Raw genomic sequence first — 9,425 nt, forward strand, 5'->3', positions numbered from 1 at the left:
TGTGGAAACTATGTGGGAGATGACTGCTAGTTACATTAGGGAGACAGCTAGAGAGGTGTTGGGTGTCTTGAGATCAAAGAGATTGGTGTTGGAATGAAGAGGTTAAGAGGCAGGTGGAGTCTAAGAAGGTGACTTATGCTAAGTTGGTTGAGAGCAAGGATGAGGAGGAGAGACAGAAGAATAAAGATAAGCATAAGGTAGCTAGATGAGAGGCTAAGTTGGCAGTTATGGCAGCTAAGACAGCAGCTTTTAAGAGCGTGTATGCGGCTTTAGAGGAGAAAGACAAAGATAAGAAGTTGTAGAGGCTTGCTAAGTCCAGGGAGCAGAGGGTTCATGATCTGGACCTAGTGCAGTGCATCAAGGGAGAGGATGGTATAGTGTTGGTTGAGGATGCCCTCATAAGAAAAAGGTGGCAGTCCTATTTTCATAAACTCTTGAACGACGAGGGGGACAAAGGTTTCGTGTTAGGGGATTTAGAAAAGTCTAATTGTCACGATTATGGTCCTTGTAGGCATATTGAGGTTGAGGAAGTCAAGAGGGCTATTCGCAGGATGCGCTGGGGTCGGGCGACGGGACCAGACGAGATTCCAGTGGATTTTTGGAAGAGCACTGGCGGGGCAGGTTTGCAGTGGTTGACTAGGTTGTTTAACATCATTTTAGGCCAGCGAAGATGCCTGAAACGTGGAGGTAGAGTACGATAATTCCTTTATATAAGAACAAGGGAGACATCCAGAGTTGAAACAACTATAGAGGTATTAAGTTGTTGAGTCATACTATGAAGGTTTGGAAATGGGTGGTAGAGTTGAGACTGAGAAGGATTATGACTATCTCTGAGAATCAGTTCGATTTCATGCCAGGTCCCTCGACTACTGAGGTCATTCACCTTGTGAGGAGATTAGTGGAGCAATTTCGAGAGAGTAAGAAGGACTTGCATATGGTGTTTATTGATCTCGAGAAGGCATATGACATAGTGCCCTAGGAGATTCTGTGGAGGTGCTTAGAGGGTAGAAGGGTGCCTGTGGCATACATTAGGTTGATTCAGGACATATATGATGGTGCGAAGACCCGTGTGAGGATGGTAGGTAGAGATTCGGAGCACTTTCCAGTTTTGATAGGTTTGCATCAAGAATCGACTCTTAGCTCTTTTTTATTTTCCTTGGTGATGGATGTGTTGACACATCATAATTAGGGAGGGGTGCCTTAGTGTATGCTATTTGTAGATGATGTGGTATTGATTAACGAGACTCGAAAAAGAGTTAATGATAAGTTGGATATTGGGAGACAGACCCTTGAGTCTAAAGGTTTTTGGTTGAGCAGGACCAAGACGGAGTACTTGAAGTGTAAGTTTAGTGATGTGTCGCAGGAGAATGATGTGGTTGTGAAGCTGGATTCTCAGGTCATTTAGAAGAGGGAGAGTTTTAAGTATTTGGGGTCTATGATTAAGGGAAACGGTGAAATGAATGAAGATTTCACGCATCATATTGGGGCAGGGTGGTTGAAATGGAGGCTTGATTCGGGAGCTTTATGTGATAAGAAGGTGCCCCCAAAGCTTAAAGGTAAGTTCTACAGAGTGGCAGTCCGACCGGCTATGTTGTATGGAGCGGAGTGTTGGCCAGTTAAGAAATCGCACGTCCAAAAGTTAAAAGTGGCGAAGATGAAGATATTGTAGTGAATGTATGTTCAGACCAGGAAGGATGGGGTAAGGAATGAGATTATTTAGAAAAATGTAGGAGTTGCTTCGGTGGAGGACAAAATACGAAAAGTGAGATTATGTTAGTTCGGGCACGTGATGAGGAGGGGTGCTGATGCGCCAGTGCAGAGGTGTGAGACAATGGTTATAGATGATTTTAGGTGGGGGATAGGTAGATCGAAGAAATATTGGAGGGAGGTGATTAGACATGATATGGAGCAGTTACAGCTTACGGAGGATATGACCCTTGATAGGAAGGTGTGGAGGAGGCGGATTAGGGTAGAGGGTTAGGAGGTGGGAGGGTGTCGGTGACAGCTGGGAGTGTTCTGTATTTATGTCTGAAGTTTCTTGTTCGTAGGTGTTGAGTGTTGTCTACGATTTCAGATTTATAGTTTTAGTAGTATCTTATGGCTGGTGCTGTTAGTTTATTTTGCATACCATACAAGTTTATATGCATTTATATATTGTTTCTATTATATTTTTATTGATTCTAAGCCGGGGATCTATCAGAAACAGCCTCTCTACTTCACCTGAAGTAGTGGTATGGACTGCGTACACACTTTACCCTCCCCAGACCCCACTAGGTGGGGATACACTGGGTATGTTGTTGTTGTTGAAAATTGACCAAAAAATGACCCTCACTCGCACCCAGGTGCGTGTAGTCACGCGTTTTGTCCAACTCAACAGATTTTGTGCCATATAAGCTTGGTCAACGGTCAGAGAGGTTTAAAATATTGAGTTCCATTGAGTTGAGGGGTTCAGATGATAAAAGTTTAAGTAGAGACTTTCACTGTACAAATTCGAATAAATACAAGGGTCCACCAAACTATTTTGTCTATTTGATATACAAAAGTTAAACTCAATATATATAATATTTGATCGGTGGCTTTTGATGCAATATTTGCTAGACCTCCTCCTCCCGTTCCTATTTTATCAAGCTATTTGATCTGACACAAATAAGTCTCAGGCTCCCAATCAAATATCAAACACGTTGGAGTATTCAAGTACTGACAGCAGCCTTTTTAGATTGCAGGGTAACCTTTTCTATTCTAAGTTGTATTCATAACTTTTTGCTATTTTGATCCTTTCAGTAGGCTTTTGCATGGGGAGGTAGGCATGTCATATTCACTTGCAATACACAATGCTATAACAATTGTAAAATCTCCTTATTTCTTGCTCTTATTCCTCATTTGATTTTCTTATGCTAAGCTTAGTTAATAAATTGCCATTTATTCTTGTCACCGATTTAGAAGTAAAAAGGAAAAAAGTAAATTGAGAGATCATAATTTAGTCATGACTCATTTATATGATTAACCATCTTTCTTTGTTTTCTTTGTCTCTTTTTTCTTGTCACCTTCTTCATAATATCTCTGTTTTGAATTATTTTGTTTGTACTCAGGAATAAAGTTAAAAATATAAAAATAAATGTTATATATAGATATTATTTGGTCATTCTTGTCTCAGTTGCCTTCATTTCTTTTCTTTTTTTTTCTTTCACAGAGTATTGTTCTTTAAAATTAGATTATGAGCTTGTTTGGATTAATTTATTTTAGATGTTTTAAAACTAGATTATGAGCTTGTTTGAATTAATTTATTTTAGATGTTTTTAAAATCTATATATATATATATATATATATATATATATATATATATATATATATAAGAGAATTAAGACAATGTTGATGTGGCATATCTAAGAGGTCAGCATTTGCATTTATCCTTTTTCTCATTTTTTTGGAATTTTTTACTCATTTGTTTGATGAAAAATGAAGATAATACATACATTTATTAGAGAAACAGCCTCAATAAAAATTGACTGTTGCACATGTTAAAACCCTTCTTTCTGTCTTTTCATTTTTTCCTTCTCTGCAACTACACAAGACAACTACAACCGATGAAAAAAGACTACAAAGCACCTTGAAAAGAATAGATGTCAATGTCATTCCTGCTATTGAAGAAGTCAACATTTTCAAGGAGGATGTTGTTATCCAATTCATTAACCCCAAAGTTCAAGCATCAATTACTGCAAACACATGGGTTGTTAGTGGTACCCCCAGACAAAGAAATTGCAGAATATTCTTCATCAGATTATTCACCAGCTGGGTCCTGATAATTTGGAGAACTTCAAGAAATTGGCTGAGCAGTTCCAGAAGCAGGCATCTGGTGCTGCTGCAGGTACAGATGCAACTGCAGGTGCTATTGTAGCACAGGAAGATGATGATGAGGTACCAGAACTTATGGCTGGTGAAACTTTTGAAGCTGTTGCTAAGGAGGGTCACACTTTCTGAAGTTTTTATTGAAATTTTCCTATTTTCAATGTTCTAATATCAGATTTTACCTTAGCTTTTGAGTGTTCTATTTTATGTCTATCTCAAAAGAATTCTTAAATACTTTTAATAGTAAGCCATTCTTTGCCCTTCAAAAAAAAATTGTTACACATGTTATGACAGCAAAAGAGGAGGAGTATCAAGAACCTCCTGAGGATGCGAAATTATTCGTTAAGAATTTACCTTATGATGTAGATAGTGAAGGATTGGCTCAACTTTTTCAACAGACTGGTGTTGTTGAGATTGCTAGGTAATAATGGCTCAAGTTTGAGCTTTTTTAAAAAAGATTAAAAAATTAGAGCTTTATTATTTGTGGAACTGCATTTATTTTTTTTGTAGGTTATTGATAATAGGGAGACTGATAGGAGTTGTGGATTCGGATTTGTGACGATGAACACTGTCGAAGAAGCTGAGAAAGCTGTAGTATTGTACAACCGTTATGTGAGTCATATTTGTCCTTTTTCTTTGATGGAACAATAATGAGATTATTCTATTGCTATTGTTTTGATTGAGTTGTAATTTAATTTATTGAAAGTAGATAAAGAACAGTTATGTTGAATCTGTGGGTTTTGTTGTTCGATCCATTCTGTTACTAGTTGCCTGCTATTGTTGTTAGTTTATTATTTATGTACTGCTATTACTTCATTTATTGGGATTGCTTTGGAATGTCTATTTTAGCTGAGGGTCTATCGCAAACAACCTCTCTACATCCGAGCTAGAAGAGGTAAGGTCTGCATACACTTTACCCTCCGCGTACTATACTTTGTGGGACTACACCGGGATTTGTTGTTAGTGACTTAGTATTATTGCTGAAAATAAGAACCCTCTCCCTATTTTGTCTGACAAGTAGTGCTACTAAGAATCTTTGAAGATTAATATTGCATTTTTAAATTCAATGAAAGTTCAAGAGTCCTTTTGATGCTAAATTATTTTGATTCTCTAATATCATGTATAATGTGAGTAAATGCTCCTCTCAAGTTTGGAACAACCTGTTAAATTTAACAAAGCATGATTTCTGCCGTGTCCAAGAGAGGAATGGACCTCTTGTAAATTCTCACACGAGCTTAACTGTCTCCAAGTTTGGCATATGATCAAAATTAGGAGTTTTTGTTAACTCTACGTTGCCACTGACATTCAAATGCTTCAAGCTGATCAAATTCTATTTTCATACAAAAAAGGAATATAAACCACAATGGTTCTCTGAAATATCAACAGAACATTGATCAAGTATTTTATTGACTCATAATAACAACAGGTAGATTATAACTATGTCCCAACATTTGTTTTTTATAATTATTCACTGAAATTACCACATAGATGAAATGTACTTAAAATCTTTCTTCACTTTTAAATGCACATAATACATAAATTCCAATGTGTAGCGAAGATGAATTTAAGAAACAAGTATTAGCATGTTTAAGTCCTTTTGTGTGTTGCATGCTAGATTTATTTATTTTGTTTGCACCCACAAATAAATTTCTTTCCATCTTTGATTCACCATTTATTTAACCCAAAAAGGAACATGCTTCTGTTTTTAATGTAGTTTAAATCATGAATCTCACCATATTTGGCTTAATTTTAGGAAAAAATAGATGGTGTATGAGCTGTTGGAGAGAAGAGAGAACATATGCTACATTTTGGATGAGTCTTGCATATTGAATCCATAAGCTTTAACTTATTAATTTTCAAGTGAATGATAACAAAACAAATTGATGTGAATATTCATATAGAAAAGTCGTTGAGCGATTAATTGACGTGGACTGACCAAGGAAAAAAATACTGGCATTTTGTTCTGTTGCAGAGAAATAGACGAAAATAACAAGTATACCTTTGATGTTTGCCAAAGTTCAGCAAGTTGTTGATTATTTGTTAAATGAAGCACAACGAGCTGTGATAGTTTAAAACTCTCAAACAATAAACGTGAAGGATACGACGACCAATCAAGAAATCGCAAGTTGGAAGGGAGATCAGTGATACCAAAATCTGAGTGAAAAGTTCAACCTTCAATTTTGAGTACCTGTAAGCGTTTCATCCTCTTAATATCCTGTTATGATTAACAGGATCATCTCTAAAATTGTAAACTTTTGGGATACATAGGCTTTTCAACTTTTCTATTTTCTGTAGAGAAAGAAACACATATTTATGTTAAAGGAATAAAATGAATAGGAAAGCCTCAACAGAACAAAGTTGCAATACTAAGAGATTATAAAATTATCAACATCCTTAGGAAGCCATATTCTGTTGTTTGTGTATTCTTCACTTGAGATATTCTCACCCATTTCTCTAATCAAACTATGCATCTCAAAAAATAATTTTGACCTAATAATAATGAGAACGACTGTGTTGGTCCAGCAACTTTTACAATTATGTCATGCAATATTTTTTTTAAGAAATTTTATGTAGATATCGGAAAGGCATTGTGATTATTCAAAACTTGGGAAGATCCCAACAAATATAGTAATCTACAAAATATTAGAACTGGGACATACAGAACAATATATTTCTAATTATTGTTCTCTGGCTAATCTTTTTGCTCTTTATGTACTGTTGGATTTAGCTGCATATGGTAGTAGCTTTCAGTTAACAGGCTGATATATCTTATCAGATAGTGTAACTGTTCTTATAGAGGTGTCTTTTGTAGGTTTCAAATTCTCTATTTGATCTTGCTGGCGTAATTTGTGGATAATTTGGGATCCCATTTTGGAAGTTCTTTTTCACAACTTTGATTGGAAAAGCCTATCGTTAAAACTCATATTTTTTTAGATTTGCCTATTTATTTAACACGATTCTGATAGAGATGTGTTATTTGACCATCTTCTACAGATAGTGTTTATAATTTTTGTTTGCAACAATCAACTTCTTAATTTGGTTGACACCAAGTTGATTTGGATGCTTAGTTTTATACCTGGTATTAAAACCAAGTTACCCAAAATCATTGTCAAGCTCCATTTTATGAAAGACAAGTATATGGCTACCAAAACTCCTTCAACATCAAATATAAAGGTAATAATTCATCTAATTCTGTTTTTATATGCTTAAAAATTTCTGTTAGTGATATTTCCTAGGCTAAATTGATTGACTTTCGTTTTGTCAATTCATTAATTTATGATGGTTTATCTTAATTTAAAGTCATAATCTTTGTCAGGTGAACAAATGGGATTTCTCATTGATTTTAGTTTGGAACGGTGTGGTTACAATCATGCTACTGAACTTTTTCGTTAAGATTGTAACTGCTACTACTGCACAACGGTATTTGAAAAAAACAGCAAGAAGAGGAATTGGCTGCTCTGAAGAGCAAATCATCTTGAGGGCAATCAAATAATCCTTTTCATTCTCATCGATTATTTTTTCAAGTTTTTTCTTTTTGCTATCTACCTTCGTCAAATGGTTAGAATTAGGGTAATACGAAATTATTAGTGGCTTTGATGATTATGATAAAAATTACTTGGAGACTCGGCACCAGCAAGTCCATTTCAAAAACTTTGTACAAAAGAACAATAGTGTCACAAGTTTATTGTCTATGTAACTTCAAGAAAAAACATTATTTAGGGGTGCCAATGAAGTGTCATTTTGACAGAACAGGAAATTGGAAACTCATTACTGGGAAGATGCTCCAACATTTAGAAAGTGAAGATACGATTTTATGTATTTATAAACAGGCATGTGTTTTAAGTATAGCAATTATCAGTGCTCTATCCCTCCCTCTTTTTCTTTCCTCTGTTAATTTATTGATTCATGCAAGTCGTGCTTGGCGTGGACAAAAAATTATATTGTACTGTGTGTTAGAATATTTATATGTATCATTGTCCTAAGTGCTTCAATGTTTTGTGGTCGCTGATATCGTGTTTTCCCTCAAAATCTTTTCTTATACCATTTCCTCCATTGGCACTCTGATTATGGCCATTCATAGATAGTCGGACAATTTTAGCATGGGCTCTTGATAGATGCACCTCTGAGATAGAAAAGTTCATGCACACTTTTGTTATGAAGGAAAGCCATGGAACAACAGTAAACTTGTCTCCTTAATAATCGAGCCGTGTATAAGCCGTTAATGCTCGTGTCAGGGTAGGTGGGTACGTAGGTGTTATGTGACCTATAAGCTACCCTTCAGGTCATCATGGTCGGTATATTAGATCCAACATCAGCTATGGAATAAGCCACTGATGCTTGTGTTATCATAGGTTCTATTTGATATATACATTACGACATCAACTCATCATGGTGGGCACATAACATTCAACATCAGCTATGGAATAAGTTACTGATGCTTGTGTCGCTATTGTGGTGGGCATATCACATCCTCTTAGGGTGACATCTTTCTTTGGATCCTGTGTGAATGCGAGATGCTTCACATACTCTTAAGGTTCTTATTTTATTTAATTTTATGACTCACCCATCTTTGTTTGTCCCTTCACATATTTATCTCTCTTTCTCAATATTTGTTTTCAAGCTTGACCATCAAGTTCATGGGCTATATGCCCCTTGACAGCTATACAATTGAAAAATCTGTTAGGAATAATAGCATATCATAAGGCACGTGTACAAATGTAGGATGAGCTCATCCGGTCATGTCAGTTCGACCATTTGTTTGATGCAAAGCGCGGATCAGTTATACATATTACTAAATTATACACCTACTAATTTTATGACATAAGAAAAAGGTATACTTTGAGATCTTGAAATAAGTATCTACACCAACATCTTCATTTAGTTTATTTCATAAATAAAAAAGGTAGAAAATTGATACAACTAAAGTAAAGAAAGTGGAACTCCAAAGGAGAAGAGCATCTAGGCTCAAAGGCACTAGGATCATCCCCATTGCCTTTACTGCGTCCTAATACAATTTTTTTTGTGAACATATTTAGTTGCCTTTAACTATACATATTATTTCTTATCTATCTCTTCTCATAAACAAAATCAAATATATTTAGACGACCATAAGCTCTTAAAAGAGTAAAAATTATGAGAAAACTAAAAAAATAATTAATTTAAATAATACAATTAAATTTAATATATCTCATCTTGGAAACTTTAAAAAATCATAACATTCTTAACACTTGATTATTAGAAAAAAATATAAAAGGAGAAGAAAAGAAGGATGTTATACAAATTTTATAAAAATAAAAAAATAAACCTTCCATTGAAATTTTTATAGTTGTTATTCATGAAATGAAAAAGGGTCAAAAATATCCCTGAACTATTTGAAATGGATCAAAAATACCCCTCATTAGTTTTTGGGCTCAAAAATACCCCTTCGTTAAATATTTGGCTCAAAAATGCCCCTCCTCTTAACGAAATTTCACCAAGCATACCACCTAGGTAAAAAAAGTCACGTGGCTATGCCACGTCATCATCCACATGTAAAATTTTATTTTTGAAAGAGGGTCAAAAATACCCCTGAACTATAT

General features: G+C 35.2%; 1 pseudogene; it reads left to right on the plus strand.

The window, feature by feature from the left end:
• The first annotated feature begins 227 nt into the window (after positions 1-227).
• Positions 228-3,978, plus strand: LOC107848982 (annotated as a pseudogene).
• Positions 3,979-9,425: the final 5,447 nt, after the last annotated feature.

This window comes from Capsicum annuum, chromosome 12 (assembly GCF_002878395.1).
Source record: "Capsicum annuum cultivar UCD-10X-F1 chromosome 12, UCD10Xv1.1, whole genome shotgun sequence".
Taxonomy (NCBI): Eukaryota; Viridiplantae; Streptophyta; class Magnoliopsida; order Solanales; family Solanaceae; genus Capsicum; species Capsicum annuum.